At 34.9% G+C, this 20,060-nt stretch overlaps 2 long non-coding RNA genes across 2 annotated transcripts; both read right to left on the bottom strand.

Moving 5' to 3' along the window:
- Positions 1 to 9,138: 9,138 nt before the first annotated feature.
- LOC150082693 (uncharacterized) lies at positions 9,139 to 15,263 on the bottom strand. The gene is made up of 3 exons (XR_016547239.1): positions 15,195 to 15,263; positions 12,679 to 12,987; positions 9,139 to 9,255 (listed from the first exon to the last, which is right to left on the bottom strand). It is a non-coding gene; the product is annotated as an uncharacterized LOC150082693 (long non-coding RNA).
- A 1,173-nt stretch (positions 15,264 to 16,436) lies between these two features.
- Positions 16,437 to 17,986, bottom strand: LOC150082692 (uncharacterized). The gene is made up of 3 exons (XR_016547238.1): positions 17,920 to 17,986; positions 17,297 to 17,582; positions 16,437 to 16,594 (listed from the first exon to the last, which is right to left on the bottom strand). It is a non-coding gene; the product is annotated as an uncharacterized LOC150082692 (long non-coding RNA).
- Positions 17,987 to 20,060: the final 2,074 nt, after the last annotated feature.

Here is a 20,060-nt window from a genome sequence, read left to right as displayed (position 1 = left end):
CCTTTTCTTTAGGAGTATTTGGTACTTTGGTCAACAACTCTATTAAGACATCTGACTAGTCCGAAACTGTTAGCACTATTTTGGATAGATTATTCCCTATTGATGACGTCTCAACTAACTGACAAACTCATTCAAATACCTGTTGTGATAACTTTGAATGTTCCTCTAACGAATCTTTGAATATTCCTCATATATCGAATTCGTCATCTAAATATCCTCTTGCTATATTTGTTGACTTCGAGGGCGTTTTTAGGGGAGAATTAATGCTCTTGCGAGATGTGGACAAATCATCAGTAGTGCCCCAATTTCAGGAACTACTCCTATTCCATCTCTACCTCCAGTCCAGACCAGCATCTCCATCGTCGCCATCTCGTGATACCACCACCATCGTCACTATCACCATTTTTTAACTCAAGTGCCATCTTCACCACCATCTTTGACTTGGACAGTTGGTTAACAAACTTGTATGACTCCGAATGACATCACTGTGTTTTTTTGACTTCTATTTCCTGCTAACCTCGGTCAATGGGGTCATCTGCTGGCATCACCTTACACTAGTGCGGGATTTTTTAAAAATTAATTTAATTTTATTTTATTTATTTCTTTTTTATTATTTTATTCTTTACCATTTTATTAACTTATTTTTATCTTTATTTTTTCTGAATTTTATTATTTTTTTTCCATTTTGTTAACTTGCTTTTATCTTTATTTTTTTCAGAATTTTATTTACTTATTTTTATCTTTAATTTTTCTAATTTTTATTAATTTAATATTAAACTTAATTTTATTTGCTCATATTTTGAATGATTTCGATTTTCAGTACGTGACACTCGAGGTTTGCTGCAGTTCGCGCTCAGTTGTGGCCCGCCTCCTCGCGGCGTAGACGGGTATCAGGACACACCACCCTGGTGCTTGTTGCTTCCTGATAGCAAAGCGCCCAGAAACAACTAAACAACATGACAAATACATACACAGCACAAACCTAGCATTACACACATTTCTGGCCTTTCTACAGAGTTTTGTACATCACAGCGTAACACGGCGGATTTGAAATAGCGTTTGGGGGCCGCCTTACATAAGATACTATACATGTCTACAATGTAGTTGAGTTGGCCGGTCTCAGGGACGGTACGCATAGTTTTTTCTCCCGGAAATCTGGGATTTTCGTCCAGCAAACAGAAATATACACGGTGCAATATGCCCTTATTGGCTGATGCTCCCAAATCCCCACTATCTATATTTACTGGCCTTTCCATGTTATTTTGAGGTAATTTCCACTCTTGTTTTTTCTTGAAATTTCTGGATTAAAAATCGATTTGATATATGCTGCCATCTAGTGATTGACATAGAAACTACAAATGAACACAAATTTGTTCCACTTTTAATTAGAATCGTTATAGTAGTAGTAATAATCGAGGCATGTGGTGCAAGAAAGCAAGTTTATGTTGAATCAGCCAAAAAATAATAATAATAATAAATAAATAAATTAAATTAAATAAAACATAAAACATTTCACACATCCATTCCCTCTAAATGTTTGTCCAGTTCCTCCTTAAATTTATTGAACCTATCAACTTCCACAACGACAGATGGAAGTTTGTTGCAGCAATTAACCACCCGCTGGCTAAAGGCAAATTTCCGCACATCTATTCTACAACTGTCTTTCCTCAATTTGAATTTATGACCCCCTCAGGTTCGTAATCGGAGCAAGAGGAAAAATCCCATCAGAATTCAGCGTGCTCAACCCATTCAAGGTCTTATACACCTCAATCAGATCACCTCGCAGGTGCCTACTCTCCAGACGCTGCAATTTTCAGAAATTAAGCCTTTCTTCGTAACACCACCCTTTCGTTCCCCCTCAACATCCTTCCTAAAACGAAGCCACCAGACCTGTACGCAGTACTCAAGGCGTGGCCTGACCATTGCCTTCTCCAAAGGGATAATCACCTCCTTATACCTGATAGCAAAATTCTTGTATATCATTGACAATACCCCATGACCTGCTCTAGCAGCCTGTCTGCACTGCTCGGAAAATTTCATATCTGATTTCACAATTACTTCCAGGTCTTTTTCATTTTCTACCACCCTAAGTGGGTATTACCACACAGTTGGTACGTATATCTGGGGTTGCTTCTACCCATATGCAGTACTTTGCATTTTTCCATGTTAAACTTCAGTTGTCATTTCTCACCCCCATCTACCCAGCTTTTGAAGATCCTGTTGCAGTAGCACACTGTCATTACTGTCGTTAACAACCCTGCCAACCTTTGTATCATTTGCAAACTTGGACATTAAGCTTGATATACCTTCATCAATATCATTGCTAAATATACAAAACTACAGAGGATCCAACACCGAACCCTGGGAGACTCCACTAATAATATTAGTCCACGAAGAGCAGCGTCCATTGATTACCACTCTCTGTCTTCTCCCACTCAACCACCATTTAGAACTATCATAATTGAGAAGATAAGTTATTTAAAAAGGAATTTTTCAATTAAAAAAATTGAACTGAAAATTTCGATTAAAAATCATTTCTTTTAATTAAATTTTTTTCTATTAATTTACTTCAAATTAAATCTTTTCTTTGATTGAATCATTGTTGATCCATATTTCATATTAACCAATTTTTATTACAATCCTGTTCTATTCTGATTTAATAATTTATTTAAAAAATTGAAGAGTTTCTTGCTAGCTTGCTGAAAATCTTGAAGAATTTCTCTTCTTCCTTTTATAAACTTTTCTGCTAAATAAATATTTATTTATTTATTTGTATACTTTGTATATGTTCCAGCATAGATTTCCACAGTCAAAGCACGTTATTATATATATATTTTTTGCGATTTATTTTTGGGGCTTATTCAGGGGCATCATTTCTGCATGATTCCCCCTGAATAAGCCATGATTAAACTAAGCGTTTTAATTATCAATTAAGCATTATGATTGGCGAATGCTTCAATAAATGAGGAACAAAATCAATTTGGTCCTCTAGCTTAATTCTTCTGACGCACAACCCACCAACGACATTAGTAATAATAAATAATTTTTATTTTAAAATATTCTTTTTTGTTTTAAATATATGATTTTTAAAAAATTTCTTTTTAAATTCAAGGGATAAAAGCAGGAAAAAAAATTTGGCAGGAAAAATCAAGCTCAATTACTGCAGGACTAGTGAAATACTGTAAATGGTAGAATTGTATATTATTTTTTATTCTATCATTTATATTTTATATAAAATTAAATCATATATTTTAGAGAATATATATATATATATATATATATATATATATTACATATTAAAAAAATGAAATTACAATATGAACAAACACAAAATGGTAGCTGATGACTACTGCCATCTAGGAGCAATTCGGCAAACTATAAATGGAAAACGTGATTTCCAGAGGTTCTTATGCCTTTTGTTGAATTTAATTAGAAATAAATATATTTTTAAACGTACAAACGCAGTTAACCTAAATTATAAATAAGTCATTTATAAATTAATTACTTGCTACGAATAAATCAAGTAAAACTAATTGCAGTATTGTTCAATTTTAAGTAAAATATGGTTGTACTTAGCACAAAGTTGCTTAGAAGTTTATTTTTACCTCTTCCTCAGCATTTGTTTTTTTGTAGTAAAATTTGGTTAATTTTTAAAAAATCCAAATTTTCTTTTTAAAAAATAAATAAAACAATGTGGATTCCATGTCCAAGGTCATCGAACTGTACGTTAACTGCTGTTCCAGCAACATTTAGAATAAATGCCAGCGTAAGAACATTACAAGAACATCATCGTATTTAGTACTCACGTGTTTGAACCACTGTCAACTTAAGTGTGTGTACTATTTTATCCTCACCCTTGACCACTTCCAATGAAATTGTCCATGCTGCTGATTCAAGCAATAAATACGTGACATTTCAGTGACACTGAAGACCCTATGTCAATGATTGGTAATGTGATCTGTGAACCACTACAGTGCGCAGGACGCTGCATGATATGGGTTACAGCTATCGTATCTATATGAGCAGGACAACACTTCATGTCATTCTCTCGTTGTGATGGACTGGTTTGAGGACCTTTGCCATGAATTGGATCGTTGGGTGCGTGTGAGGAATCCACAAGTTTTTTTAAATATCAGAGGGCATTTACAAAAATAGGTAGAGAGTATTCCACAGATACTAGAGGCTGTCATAACGGTTAAAGATTTCAGCACACGCACACGTTACTTGTTTTCCTGTAAATAAAGGATATTTCTAGATATGCAGGTGTCCGGATATTAATGGCAGGGTCCTGTATATCTGCAAGGTTAATATTTGAAAAAAAAAAAAAAAAGTATCTGTGTACCTTGTATGCACAAAAGGTGTTCATTTATTTATTTTTTTTTTCTGGCAATTTCATCAATTTTAGGTTGCAATATATGTTGCTGCAACCTCAAATTGATTAAATTGTCGAAAAATGTCGTGACGTCATTTGCGTCATTTCCGACTCGCATTTTCGTTACCAATCGGTTTTACTTCAGTCCGAAATATTTAGTACGAATGATGTAACGTTTTATGCTCACGCCCGCTACTTTACTCAATAAACGTTAGTGACTGAGTTAGCGTCACTTACGATGTGACGTCATTTGTATCATTTCCGTCTCGCATTTTCGTTACCAATCGGTTTAACTGCAGTCCGAAAAATTTAGAAGGTTCCACCTAAGATGACTTACATCAAAAAGTATTTTATTTTTTTTTGAATTTTGCTTGGAGTGTACAATGTACACTTCACTTGTATGTGATTTACAAACCACTGGTTTGTAAATCAAATTTAACTGACTGAATAAACTTTCTCCTTTATTCGACCTGTTACGACTACACTCCTATAGGTCAGCACGCTTTTTCTCCCTCACAGAAATCCCCTGATAATAAAGGGAAAAACAATGACCTGGCAGATAAAGGACTCGAAGTCCTATCATTACTAATTATAGTAGTTTTAACTGAAGTGGAGGCAAATTTAGGCTCCTTTTGATTTTGTCTCCTTTGTTTCCTGCGTGAAAAACAAAATTCGTGCCCTTATGTCCTTTTCGTGATAATTTGCATTTAAGTCATTCTGCTGTCTTAACCTTCAAAAGATCTTAATTCACCCGTAAGTGGTGTCCAGAAAACTGCGATATGCTACAAAAATCTGGGGGCGAATCCATTTTACGTGTGGAGGTCAAAGCATTCAACAGATGACGAGAGTGTCTGCTCAAAATTAGGTCAATTGCTACCTCTAAGGAACAAAGACTCTTTCTCATTGTCCATCACCTCTGACAGATACAGCAACCGAGAACATAATGGTCGTCAAGGACACCCCAAAGATAGATAGTGGAGACACCATTTCCTCCCTCAGGTGTTATAAGATCATAAATTTTACTTAACTATGTACCTCAAGGGAGAAAGTGACACACATTTCTACAGTTGTTTTCTTTATAAACTTCTTCTTTCTGTCTTTTAAAATTAGAAAGAATTTTCAATTCGTGCCTTATAAGACAGTAGTCTATATTCGATAGTAGCGCTCTAGTCACGTTTCAAAACCCCATGAAGAATTTTGTGAGGGAATTTAACCATAATTGTCACAGCAGAATGAACAGCTTTTGGTTGTCTTGGTATTGCACCACTTGGAAACAAACAGCATCGCCCAAAGGTTCTTCATAAATTCTGTGAAGATGGGCAGACTTCATGGGCTTGATGGTCTAGAATAGATGATGATGATGGCATCATCATCTATTCTTTTATGGCATCATCTAGAATAGATGATGCCATAAAAGCTTTATTGGATTAAAATCAGGCGATTGGGACCCCAGATTTATTGGGTTTAAGTTAGATCACACCATAATTTGCAATAATCTTTTTTTATAGCCTTCTTTTCTTAAAATTCTTTCAATTCTGACGTTGTCATCCACTCCAGAAAAACAGAAGCAACCCCAGATCATGGTTTCATCATGATTTGGGGGCATGATTGTAGGCATTAAAAATTTTGTCACTATTTTTAATTCAGTTGATCCTCTCACATAAATTCTAAGCTTGGATCCAAAAATTTTAAATTTGGATTCATCCGTCCACAATACGTTTTTCAATTTTTCAGTTGTCCAAATATTGATGGCTCCTAGCTCAATCCAACGTTTTATCTCGATTTTTCCAGTTTCGTTTAATCCCATATGGTGTATTTGCCAAACACGTATTATAATATTTAAAATAAATTATTATTTAAAATATTTTTTATTATGTAAATATGGTTTATGTTGTTTAAAATATTTTATGAAAATATTTTTCGAAATTTTATTATTTTTCGAAATGCGTGTTACTTTCGTGACGTGCATTGAAGAAATGAGAATAAAATTATGGAACATTAAAAATCACTATTGTTTCAACATATTAATTTAAATCAGACAAAAAAAAATCTACTTATAAACCTTTCAAATAAATAATTAAAGAGTTATACTAACCGTTAGCAATTTTATATTTCATTAATTATTAAAAAAAAAATCGAGGAAATTAGAAACAAATAAAAACTACGCATGCGCATGTTGCATTTAATCAAGGGGAAAAATATGGAAAAATCACTGTTGTTTCAACGTATTAATTTGAATCAGATAAAAAAAATACTTATAAAACTTTCACGGAATTTAAAAAAATGATAAGCTTTTCATTGTACTAAAAACATTAAGTAATATAAAGGAAAAATTACTTTCACCTTGTGATAATGACTATAATTCACACTCCTATAATCTACACTCACTGGCCAAAACTTTAGAAACCTTTTGAAATTGTTAGCAGGAAATTAAACAGACGATATTCAAAAGTAAGTTGTCATATGGTATGATCACAAGTTCCTTAGATCAAATAAATACTGTAGGTTCTTCGATCCTAGGGAACACAGATCATCTTTCCGATTTTCAGAAAATTCTTACTGAGCAAGTCTAACAGGAATCACAAAAGGAGAATGCAGCTTAAGTGGCTGGAGATGGCATCATGGAATGGGATATGTTCTGTTAGTACGGATTGGGTTTGCTCATACCGATAGAAGCTCTTGTGAATCTCCAATGAATCTGTCGTATGGGACCAACTCCATCCTCCCTGCAATGCTTCATTTTTACACGGATTGCAATGGATTCTTTCAGGACGATGACGCAATTAATCACCATGCAAAAATTGTATCTGGATGGCTCGAGGACATCTCCAAGGTTTCCACCTTTTACGCTGTCCATCTGATTCTTCAGATCTGAATCCAATTGAGGATATCAGGGATATGGGAAAGAGCTAGATTTCTTTAGACCTCTTTAGCAAATATGGTGCTAGATTTCTTTAGACACCTAGTGGAAGAATTCCATGATGTGTACGGGCAAAGTGTTGCGCTGCTAGATATTGAGTAAAGATTCCTAATTTTTTGACCAGTGAGTACACTTTCATATATATCGAGTAGACATTTTTCTTAAATTTATAATCTGTAATTTCTGTGAAGTTTGAATTTCTGAATTCCCCAAATATATTCCATAAAGGAGACGAATCCCGGCATTTTTAGCAAAGAATATTGAGATAATCACGAGGCATTTTCAAACGATGACCAGTAGGGTTCATCTACCCATATCGACTGTATACAAGGACAACACCATCAATGTCCTTAATGCATGCGCGTCTTTTCTCGTTATTGCTGTAAGTTAGTCTCTTGACCTAAATCTTGCGCAGTAACTAGATGGAACTCCTTGAAAAACCCGCATGGAATTATAAAACATAAATACTTGAAATCTTCCGTGCATCTGAGATAAATCTCATCTCTTTTGATTTCTAACTCACTTTTAAAGTAGGTCATCCCGGAAGTGTATATCTCTAAAGTTAATTAAGTGTATCAATTAGAACACCTTGAAAAAAATTATCTATAATTAATGTGCTGAAAAGTTTCCGTGCTATTATTTTTCTTAAAATTCTTCCTACTTTTATTATTTTTTAATTATATACGACAAAATCGAAATCCGTTTTGATTTATTTTGACACCTACTGTACTCGTATTTGAAATATCCCTTTAAACTAGTTGTCAAATCAAATATGCTTAAAAAACAAGTTTATGGGATGTTAATTGATACAGTAGCCATTTTGTTTGATTCTTTATAATCAGAAACACTTTTCACATAATTTTTTAGACAGAATTATTTTGTGGTACAACAATCATAATTGCGTGTGTTCTGTGGTCGATTTGCTTGATAGAAAACCTGAGTTTCCGGGATAAAAAGCCTCGCTGTCCTCACCCGAGACCGACTACCTCAGCCATGTTGTGAAAAATGCCCATAAAAATTCCTTGCTTAATGACGTGATTCGAACTCAGTCAGGTCTTTTCCACCCTATGTGAGGAGGACGGAGCTTATTTGCACTGCGCGCGAGAGGGATTTTATTGTAGGATAAACTGCTGACTGCTTACAAGATCATGGACATAAATGTACAGAAATTGGAATGGCCGGCGCGGAATTCCAATTTGAACTCATGTGATGAACTGGAACGTCAGATCAGGACCAGACCAACATGTCTTACATTGGTAGTTCAAATGGTCACTGTTCTGCAGGAGGAACAGAGGCCTATACCCATTGTAGTTCATCTTTTGCATGCCCTCGTAGGTCTTCCCCACATAGGGTGAAAAAGACTCGAGTTCCAGTCCCGTCAATGATGTGCGGAATTTTAATGGGCCTTTTTCACAACATGGCTGAGTTAGTTGGTGTCGGGTGAGGGTAGAATGGTTTTCTCTCCACGAAACTTCGGTTTTTCATCCAGTAAACAGAAAATCGACCTCAAAACACACGCAGTTCACAGACAGTATACAGTTTAAAGAATATCCTTAAAACTGCACAACTACTGTATTATTCCTCAATATTATTTCTAAATCATTCCACCAAATACCCAAAAAAAAATTTCCCTTTTAATCTCGACATTCAAGGCACGCTTCAAAGGTGGACACGAAGTGGGTACAATGGATTCAAAACCTGCTCAATTGGCATAAACGCTCTGTGGTGGAAGGGTCTGTATTTCTTGTTAAATTGAATCATGCTTTAATAAAACAAAAAACACTTAATTTCTATTAAAAAATTTATTTTATTATTTTTTTTAAATATTTTAGAAATTATTCAAATTGAGTGAGTGATATCTTCGGACAGACAACTGCTCCTGAATGAGGATTGAGTCAAAGCCACTTCTAGAGAATTCTGCATTTCTGAGTTTGGTAATTTGTAGTAATTGGGCGCTGGGAACCTGGAAAACAGACCAAAATTAAAAATTAGATTTTCGACTAATATTTATACTTTTAATTATTTCTTTTTATTAATGTAATTATTCAAAGATTATTGAGGGATAATATAAATTATTATTTATATACGCTGATGGAGTCAGTCATAATCCTGTCGTATGGACTTATATTGATATTGGACCTCCTGGAAAGACATCCAGCAATTAGCTACTCAGTCATGAGAGTATTTTTGATCGCATCCTTTCCAACAGTGTGTTATTGTGTCAGTCTTACAATTTTCTTGATGGGTTCTCGTATACTTTATAAAGACAAGAATGTAGCACGCGTGGAAACTGAAAGACAAGGTTTTGTTGTTCGTCTTATGGAACTGATGGTTTGACAGGCTCTGTGCGCCGTCCTTGACTGAAGGGCTCATGACCTGTGAAAACGATGCCGCCCCTCTCTGACAAGCCATAATAACAGTACACAAGCTGTCAGGAAGTTTCAAGTCGGACGTCGGTTGAAGTCACACCTGGTCATTCTACTCACACAAATCTTTTATTTTTCGTTTTTAAGCGCAACTCTATTCTGTTTGAAGGTCACGAAACAAGCAATGAGTGTCCATCAGCTTTATTCGTCCAGAATAAATGAAGACCAATAATTATCAAATAGGCTTTATTTCGATTCACTTCAAAAGGTTAATATTTTATTAACTTCATATATTTTTATAGGTAGACGCTCCTAACGTTACCAAAGCCTGGATGTTAATTATGCCTAATAAGCAATTGTCAAGGGACCTTAATTTGGAAGGCCTAGTAAAGTGTTCGGGTTATTATTTGAAAAATTCTTCCGGACCTCCTCTTCACAGAGGATTCAGGGTTCTCAGTAATTCAATTCGCCGTTCCTACATTGTTATTTAAGCCCGGTGGAAACAAACAGAAATATTCGGACACTTCTCCTTGAATATTGTGTGTTGTACCAAGATACATACCAATATAAATCTTGTTGGTCTTCCTATGTATCATCAATTTGTAAAACCCAGTATGGGTCGTGAACTTACAGACATTCAACCTAGGATGATATTTGCAATGCATATCAGTAACCTTTCTGTACATGTAGTTGGACGTGTGACTTCCCGAGGTATACTGCAGTGGATGTTATAAGATTGAAGACCACAAGTGATACCTCAAGGAAAACACTGTTGGGACAGCCTCACAAACTGTTAGAACGTGTTCGAGAATCCACAAAGTTCGTGCCTTATGCATGTCGTCTATAGAAAATACCACGAAGTTGGTCCAAAAGGCCACAGAAACATTAGTCAGGACGTTAGCCGTCCAAATGGAGCTGCATGGCCTTGAAATTTATGTAAAGCAGTTGCACCTACCAAAATCACGCTGATTAATGCGATTAAGCGTTTGGAGTGATGGCTCTCCCGGTGTTCATGGATTCTGGAACAGTGGCAGAAGCTGCTATGGGGTGACGAATCTCGTTATATAACATTTCGTTCCTCGGTCTGATGTTATGGGGTTGTTTCCTCTGGTTCGGACTTGATGTGTTGGTAGTGATTGTGACAGAAATCATGAAGTTCATAACCTACTTGGATGTTTTGGACTATTATGCGCTTCTTGCATTGTGACAGTACTAAGTAAATGGCTCCCTCAGTACATGGCAACACTCCATGTCCAACGAGAATCATATGGACCGTTTTGTGGACAATGATGTAGAAAAGTTGGACTGGGCCTAATTAGAGGCCGGACGTCAACCCCAATGAACATCTGTGGGACGAATTGGAATTCCAGAAAGTAATTCAATACCAGGAAGAAAATAACAGGACATAGAGTGCAATACCAACCCAACGAGTTGTCCTGATATTGCACTACTTTTAGATAAATACTCTTTTTACTCCACACATTGACAATATGGTTAAACAAGCAAACAGAAGATTTGGATTTATACTTTTAAAAAGCTTTAAACTCATAAAGACTTTATTTTCAACATTAGTTTTACCTTCACCGGAATTTGCTAGTTCCGTATGGTTATGTGACTATGCAACTCATGTTTCGAAATTAGAAAATATACAGGAAAAATTACTAAAATATTTAATGAAATTATATAATTGGATGCATATCATAGATTAAATTAAGTTTTAAATTTGTCTTTACACAAATTTCAAAAAAAGAAGACACAGCTCTGGATAAAATTCTTACATAAAATAATAAACGGCTTAAATATAGATTAAATTCATTATATTTCATTAAAGGTTTTCATGCTAGAAACCGTAACTTAATCATAGCAATAAGTGGACTTCAAAATCATCACCAAGGCCCAAAAAGTTTCGTTTACAGAAGTCCAGGATTAAGACGGTCAGCATTGTCTTGATCCTGTACTTCTACAATTTCGATAGAAAGACACCTAGTTCTTGTTGTACAATGCCCCCTCCAATTCCGCACTTGTGAAGATATTTCTGAAGAAACGTGGCATTGTACAAGCCATCCACCCTACTCTCCCGATCTACCATCAGCAGACTTCTTCCTCTTTCCTAAGGCGAAAATTGCTCTCAAAGAAAGAGATTTCAGGGTGTTGAGGACATAAAGAAAACGTAACCGCCCAACTGAACATAATCTCTTTGGACTGTTCCCTTTGTTAGATGAGAAAACTCCAGAGCTATTTATTCCAATTAAGGGATTAAATAGTACATTAAAAATATACATAATATTCTGTAGTTTTTAGTATAATTATTTTTGCATTTTAAGAAATTTTATGATTCGACCCCCTAGGTGGATCAGAAAATCGGCACCCTAAGTAAAGAATGATAATTTATTTAAAAGTAGTGCAATATCAAGGTAACTTGTTATGAAGGCAAAATTTGTTCTTTTGAGGTATATTTTGCTCATTGCATTAACTAAGCAGTTTAAATCCTGCTGTCTAGAAAATCATATGAAAGAACTCTTGAAACACATGAAAACTTTCTTAGTTTTATATAATTCCAATAAGGCCAAATAGCATTCGCTATTTTATAATTCATATATTTGAAATGCGATGTCATTTGACTGAAAGTAGTGCAGTACTAGAGCAACTCGTTGTGAAAACAAAGTTTGTCTGCGGTGTAAGTTGTATTAACTAATCAGCTTAAATTCGGATTGCCGCAAAAAACGCATGAAAAAACAAAATAATCATCCTAACTTTATATAATTATTGTTTTCCTTTAATACATTTTCTGCAACTCTAATAATTAAACTTCCTCTACTTCCTACTCGGTAGGTAGGTGGCGCAACTGTCGTTTCTGCAAGACAAATGCGTGCATACATTCACATATAAATAAATAAATTTACTGTTTATACTCCGAGAAGACCACACATAAGAGTTTAAAAGACAGAGAATCCAAGAGCATCCATATTTTGCGGTCATATGGACAAAAGATAAAAAATAAAATAAAAAAAGGTACTTACGTGCAGACTCTTTAGACTTCCAAAGATGTCATTTCATCCTTTTTATCCTCATTTGCCATTACCCCAACCTCCTCTTCCCCAGCCTCCTACACGACCCCAGCCTCCTCCACGACCCCAACCTCCTCCACGACCCCATCCTCCACCACCCCATCCTCCACGACCCCAACCTCCTCCACCCCATCCTCCACGACCCCAACCTCCTCTGCCCCATCCTCCACTACCCCATCCTCTTCCTCCGTAACCTCCAAAATCTATGCTTGGATATGTGCAAACTGCTACAAGAAGAACAGATAATAGCAGCAATACCACCTGCAAATAGAAAGGACCAGTTTATAATGACAAAAATTATTAAATCACAATGCCTATTTAGTTTAAATTGCAGCAAATTAAATCAAAAGAAATTTTAAACGTTAATAGCAAATTAACCTTGGTGATCGGTATTCAAGATGACAACTCAAATCTGGTTATCACCTTCAAACAATTGATTCTATATCATGTAAACGTAATTTGCGAAATAAATAAATAAATTTCCATTTATGAATTTCCAAGGTGCTGTCAGACCAGTCTGACTACTCTGACAACCCAGCCTTGGGACAAAAGCACACGGTTATTAAATTACAGACTTAACATCGTTAAAGTATTAAACACTCCTTTAAGTGGTAACACATTTTGGGATAGAAAGTTGACTTGCATGACTTGAAATAAAAATAAAGAAGAAATGAAAGGAAGAGTTAAAAGATTCGTTACTGATAACTGTTTTTACACTGAGCTTATTTCAGCCAATGAGAGTAGCAGCTTTTCAAATACGAAGATACAATCCTTGCAAATACGTTTGGAAATTTACGCCCCATCCTCCAAATACATGTGTAAATATTTAATTATAAATAAAATTCTCATATTTGTACTAAATTTCGAATGATTTTCGATTAAAACGGAAAAATTGAATTTTGTTTTCATGTTAAAAATTAAGAAAAACTAAAATACGATAATAGTGTTGTGTGTATTATACTGTTTCTGTTTCCTATGGCACACGCTGCTACTGTTCACGTGATTGTTTTCAGCTAAGAAGGATTGTAAAATGAATATAAAGGTTGTCGCTATTTCTTAAATAAATTAAAATTTTATATTTATATAAAATAAACTTTAAAATAAAATTTTAATTTATTTTATTTAAAATTCTTTTATTTTTTTTTGTATCAAATTATTAATTTGAAAATTTTTAAGACACCTTTTTTTTAGTTTTTAAATTACTACCTGCTCCCGGAAATCAATTTTGGCTATATTTGGTCACTTCCGGAGACATCTAGAAATTCATATTCTAAATTGTTTTAGATGTTTTAGATTAGAGAAAACGAGTTGTCCAAGTATTGTACTGGTTTCAAAAAATGACAATGCAGTTACGTGACAGAAAAAGATACGAGCTCACCTGTCACAATACTAAGAACTCAGTTTTTGAAGCATTTGTCCTGGAATAGCATTTCTGGCATAGAGGATTTCTATCCTCTAGCATTTCTGGAATTTTTTGAAGTATTCTACATGCTCTATATGGACTTCAGTAAGACGTATGATAGAAATTAGACAAACTCGGAATACAATGTTAGAATTTGGAATCCCTAAAAAACTAATCACCATAACAAAGATATGCACGACATAATCAATAAAAAAAAAGGCAAAATACAAATTGAAATATGAAACCCCTTGGAAATCAAGACAGGATTAAACCACGATGATGCACTTCCGCCACTCCTTTTTAATTTGGCTTTGGAAAAAGTAATAAGTATAAGAGACAGGGAAAGGAGTACACCCGAATGGACTACACCACGCATGGTAATCAAACATTGGAAATCAAAAAGTCGTGAAAGTGCCAAGCTTCAAATACTTGGGAAGCTTTCTGAATGATTGTAATAATATCGCAAAATAAAAAGGATTCAGAGTGAAAATATATGCTTTTATGCGGTTAAAAAAAATCCTAACCTCAAAACAAGTATCTAGGAACTTGAAAATAAAGATATACAGAACCATAATACTACCTACAGTAACCTATGGCTGTGAAACCTGGCCACTTCCAAAACAACCAGAAAATATTCATTATTCTCAATTCATCGTTCTTTAAATATTCACTGTTCTCAATCAGACATACAGTCATTCGAAAATAGAGTTCTAAGAACAATCTTTGGAACAAAACAAGATGAAATCACTTGGAGAAAGGAGAAGACCACATTGGAGAATGGAGAAAGTAAATACATTTAATCAGGTCCTTAGTATTAGTTATAAACTAATAGTTCCACAGAGTATTCAATACTTGTTACATTAAAGGCAATTAGCGATACTCTTTTATTTTAACTTCTAAATTATCGCACTAGGCCCTCTGAGACTCGTCGTGTTGGAAAGAAACAAAGAAAATTGTAGAGCACCGGTTTTCAAACGGTGGTCCTTGGATATTTATGAATATTAAAAGAGAAAACAAATTATAAGGATAGTTAAACTGTAAATCAGACGTGCTAAATGATACTTACAACAACCTTCATGGAATTTTGCATCTCGCTTAGACTTTTAATAAACTTCAGATGACAGTAATCTATGTGCCCTACAAATGGCTCCTATTTATACACATTTAGCCTTTCTATTTAAGTAGGAAGAGTACAAACCCATTAGGTCATCATTAGCCACACCATGTGATGCTATGTTTCCTCACCCACCTTCCGTTTACAGACTGAAATGGGGAGTCTTACATGTAATATTGGCCAACCATGGATATTTGAGGTTCAAATAGCGATGTCACTATTGTTTTGTAAACAAAAGCTAAATGATGTCACACCTGAGAAGGTGATAAAAGCATTTCTAATTGTAGATGTGTGTTTAAGAAACGGTGATGGAAGAAATGGGAATTCCAAGTGGAAATCCTGAAATCTTTGTCATTCTCGTAAGAACTTGTTAAAATCAGTCTTTAATGGAAATAAGAAAAGTATAGACATTGTACACAGTATTGGGGTGGGGTGTTAAAATGACTTTCTCTTTTGAAAATGTTACTTTATTAGCTAGGGTGGAAAGGAATCATTTGTTAGAAGAGAACTAACGCCTCAATTTTGGATGAAACCTTGCATGAAGTCATTTGACATCCTTTGGCGATACCACTCTTATTTCTAAAACCGATTTGTCATTCTGAAGGGATCGTAATTTCGTCATTAATAGTTTTTTAAACTCGCGCCTCTGTAGTCCATAGTCTCTGTAGTCTTTGAAATCTTTTACCAAATACCCTTTAGATAATTCACAATAATTAGATACGCCACACTCTTTTTTTCTCAGCCAGATAGAAAATTTCATTTTAATAGTTCCAATGGAAAAGGTCTGTAGACTGTTACTTTTTTCCAGAGGAGTTTATATTTGAATTGAAATATTTGGACAATAATAGTCCTAGAAGAAATAGTCCTTCTCCTTTTAGGGAAACAAAACTGTAAATACCAGAAGAAGTTATGTACAGTTAGTTACCATGAATGGGAACAGTTGCCTTTGCAGATTTATTTTTTATTAAATAGATTTATTTTATTAAGTAAACCTCAGAACTGCAACTTAAGTAGATTTTCTAGTTTTCAATATTTGATCCGACATCATGTTCCTACATCCAATAATTATTTATGAGAAATTGTGCTGCAAAACTGTAAATATAAAGGCTAATATTGATTAGCCCACCCTGTATGTGTCGTCTACATTAAATGGATCGATAAAGTAAATCAATAAATAATTGATAAATAGCTGAATTTATAAAAATAGGTAAAAATAAAGTTTTATTGACAAAAAATGGTTTACATTTACAGAATGTTTAGAAATTAAAAATCTCCTGTAGCTTCTCCACTCTGTGTAGTTGTTGATTTTTTTTTATCTCCGAGTAGTGCCAATTTTCAAGTCTAGAGGAGTCCTGAAAGAGACAGAAAGATAATCGATATAAATACATAATAATTCTTAAAGTATAAATTATTTATTATTCATGCGATTTAGGTAATTTTTACACTTTATTTTCTGTCAGTTCTTATATGGAATGCAAGCACCATTAACTCTTTTCAGCTTTATTCGAACTTTGTACCATTGAAATTAAAGGAGAGCAAACTGTACCATTATAGTGACCATTTAAATAACAAAATATGGTTGGATTTTAAATTCTAAGTTTTTTTTTGTGGGTAGGGGGGTTATCTGATGTCTTTTGTCATCAATAATTCAGTCATGAACTATAAAACAACTCACCACACCCATCGAACCCACAAAAACCCCATCCAAGCTATGCTTATATTACATGATCTTTCTGGTATCTTTTTGATCCGTTACGTTACCACAATTCATCTTAAGCTGATATATAATTCGATATTCGTTTACCCAAATCCAGACCGCATTAAAGAATACAAAAGTCGCTGTAAGAAGAGGCCATAGGAGCCTCTCCTTTCCTCTCTTTATATATACATGATCTTTATATACATGATTGGAAAACAAAAGAAAGCAAAACTTTCTTATATATTTCAAGCTATGTATATACAAATCATAAAATAAAGAAGAGCACTTATTAAAGCATAAAATATTAATTAAATTATTTATTAAAGCATAAACAGATTAAGAGACAAATACTTACTTCAATTTCAGCTTTAATTCCTTGTGCTCTGTCATACATGTCCACTTTATCCTTTCCATCCGTAGCCACCACCGCCATAGCCTCCCCAGCCACCTCCATATCCTCCATAACCTCCGTATCCTTTACCGTAACCTCCATAACCTCCCCATCCGCCGTATCCTCTACCATATCCTCCCCAACCGCCGTATCCCTTACCGTAACCTCCATATCCTCCCCATCCTCCGTATCCTCCACCTCCCCATGCTTGAACAGCGACTATCACAACTACCAGAAAGATCAAAGCCACCTAAAAACAATAAAAAAATTCAATAATAAGTAAAGAAAGTTTGCAAATTTTAGGTCTTATTATATCGATTTTTCTTAAGTTCACAAGTAATAATATACAATCCAATATTCTCACTTAAATGCAATTGAAAAATAACTATAATTTGATATTAATTGGAATTTTTATAAGTTTTAGTAAATTATTTAAAACACCATTAAGCGTTAACATCTTAAATAATATGAATTTATGTATTTAAGCACTACTATCGTTGTTACCAACAAGCGCTTTCTCTTGGAGCAGACTTCAGCATCAGCAGTTGGTATCATTAAAAGTAGAAAACAAAGAGAAGAGCACTTACCACAGTCTTCATCTTCGATATGAAACCAAACTTGAATTCGAGCTTCGTGTTCAGCTTTTTATACTGCCATCTGTTGTGTGTCTGGAGGGCGATGAAAACTTGACTTATGTCACAAGGGTGATGTCATAGGTCTATTTGTATTCTGTTACATTTCCAGGATGTGGGGTATTGAGGTCCCAAGCAAAATTTTCCTTCAGGTGACAGTGACCAGTTTTAACGATTTCTACTGGCCACTATTAGGTTTTTTCCTCCCTGTGGGGGAAAGGTTTCGACAGAATATGCTCTAGTAATCTTGAGGAGGGGAAGAGGAGCAAGTTCTCAAGGCCAAAGAGATTATATCACTAGTACTCTCGAGTTTTTTAAAGTACCTCACAGGTGTAGAGGTGATATCTGACATTAATCTTCCTCCTCCTAAATTATCCGATTCCTTCCATCAGGTGTTTGATAATTTTGGAAATCGCTGCTCTTCAGCGAATAATAAGTAGCCACTTTGTCAAATATCTTAGAGTAAATGACAAGAAAAGAATTGACTCCCACTGTGAGGTAAGCCCAGAAAGATGATTTGATTTCTGAGCATGTAATGTACCGATTGTCCTTGAAAATTCATTTTTGAAATACTGTGGAATTATTTCTTTCTATTCCTGTCCAGGGATCATTACCAAGTTGGCGAACTTAAACATCGTGTGTATGTTGTAAAATGGTAAATAATTATCCGATAAGTGGTGCCATTACGCATAATATCTAAAATTCTGTACGAGCAATGGTTGTACCAAGATTGTACGCCCACATACATGAAAAGAAAATGTAATTAAGTGCTTATTCACAACAGATGTTTTGCAATGTATTCTATGAAGTTCTATCTATTCTAAAATTTATTTCAGACACAAATACAAAAGTAATTTTTAATAAAAACTTATTTGTGCGCTCCAACGTTTAGTTTTAAATGAAATTTAAAACTACACAACGTTCGTGGTTGTTGAGACAGGGCTGAAAGAGCCACAGAGGCTCTTAGGAGTCACAGAGGTATACTGTTTGTTATACCTTGGAAACCCAGTTTGGCATTACTGAAAATGGTAGAATATCAAGAAATAAGACAATCATCATCTAGATGGGATTCAAAACAAATTGTTTCGTTCAAATCATATTTTATTAGGTTCAGGCCTTCCATTGGTAAGAAATACATATTTCTCGCACCAATTTACGACAGAAGTTGACAGAAATAGTTTCTTCCTTCAATAGAGCTGTTACTTAGGAAAGTGATTGGTGTTATCCCTCGCTCTCTTCTTCTTCTTCTCATCCTCGTTTTGTTGGCTTCCATCTGATGCCTAAACTGACAGTCCTGTGAACTGTGACCACTATTTGCTATTGTTCCATACAAGAGACTTTAAACAAAAATATAAAAGTGGAAAATTTTATCTCATAACAAGGTAACAAGAGTTTTAATGAAGAGGAACTCAATGGGTGGAAATTTACCGACATGCAGTGCATGTCAGCAAATTTCCACATCAACCCTCCACCCACCCTTTGAGCATCCTCTTCATGGATGGATACGCCAAATCCCAACTACGTATGGTAGAAAAAAATCTCGTGTCCTACCATCCGCCTAACGGTCATATTCGCTACAACAGTGTGCTGCTAGAATTGGGACCTAACATACCCATCGCTGATCCCTAAACAACGCTAAACCTATTGGGGTGGGGAAAAGTGTCTGATGTTAATAATTGTAACACTGAGTAATTCAGGGCTAGAAAATCATAGCCAGTCTTACATCTATTTTTAAATCTTACTTCCTAAAAATACTAAGATGAAATATTAAGTTTGCTTTATTTACAACAATGCAAATTTTGACTAAATAAAAGGTGAGGAGGTCAAGAGGTGAGGGAAATCTTACCTGGTCTAGAGTAGTGGAACCTTCGGACAGATTGCCCATAAGGAAGAGCATTTGGAATGACAGGCAATGATCCGTTCCCTCCCCCAACCTCACGGGTCGGATGACTGCCACACTAATGCCCCCATCTCCCAACCGGTTCCAGAACTCAATTATTGTGCTCCTGCTTGTCCATCGCATCTTCTTGGACACTGAGGATCCAACAACGAAATACGTAATATAGAATAAAAATACTCATTGTAATATCCGAAAA

Source organism: Mastigoproctus giganteus, chromosome 7, assembly GCF_048544385.1.
Source record: "Mastigoproctus giganteus isolate SK-2022 chromosome 7, ASM4854438v1, whole genome shotgun sequence".
NCBI classification, from domain to species: Eukaryota; Metazoa; Arthropoda; class Arachnida; order Uropygi; family Thelyphonidae; genus Mastigoproctus; species Mastigoproctus giganteus.
The sequence above is the reverse complement of the archived record's forward strand: the minus strand, read 5'-3'. Positions and strand labels throughout refer to the sequence as shown.